The following is a 683-nucleotide window of genomic DNA, read 5'->3' as shown; positions in this document are numbered from 1 at the left end:
GATTTTTTTTTTTTTTTTTTTTACATTTTCAGATCAGATGAGAGAAACGTAAATGCTCTTTTATGGCTTGAGTGAATTGCAACATATCAGACCCGTAAAACTTAAAGAAACAAAAACAATTGATTGTCTCAGAAATTGCATCTCGGCTGAGCGTAAACATTGCGTAGTGATCCTCGATCTGCAGAGTCCACATTTTCCCAAAACAAATGTTACGGCAAATAAAGTGTGTTGTAGTGCAATTATAATTGATTATTTGTCCAAATGTTTGCAAATGATTTTAAAGGCTCTGAGGTGTCATTTAATATATTTTGTTTTGAGTTCCAAGTCAGTAAAACACTTGTACTGATGCAAATGTTGCCCCTTTATTTCTCTGCCTTTCTGCTTCCCTTTCAAGTTTTAATCTGCATACATACAGGGTTTAATCGATTCATTTTTTTTCCATTTTGATTCATTTTTAACAACTAGATTAAAAAACAATCTGTTTACAACCGCAAACCTAAAGTAGAGATATAACTTTACACACTATAAATCAATGCTTTAAGAACGGAGTCAATAGACATGGTCATGACAGGAATATTTTGCACAATGTGCATTAATTCATTTAAATCATTATTATTATTATTATTTTACTTTTCACCATTGCAACGCCTTAATTATGTTAATTATGTAAATAATGTATAATA

At 30.5% G+C, this 683-nt stretch overlaps 1 protein-coding gene across 1 annotated transcript in view; it reads right to left on the bottom strand.

Annotated features, from left to right (window-relative positions):
- LOC116673112 (thyrotropin-releasing hormone-degrading ectoenzyme) overlaps positions 1 to 683 on the bottom strand; it is a 230,640-nt gene that overhangs the window by 52,389 nt on the left and 177,568 nt on the right. The window lies entirely within an intron of this gene.

This window comes from Etheostoma spectabile, chromosome 23 (genome assembly GCF_008692095.1).
Source record: "Etheostoma spectabile isolate EspeVRDwgs_2016 chromosome 23, UIUC_Espe_1.0, whole genome shotgun sequence".
In the NCBI taxonomy this organism is placed as follows: Eukaryota; Metazoa; Chordata; class Actinopteri; order Perciformes; family Percidae; genus Etheostoma; species Etheostoma spectabile.
This window is presented reverse-complemented; position numbering and strand designations above follow the sequence as displayed.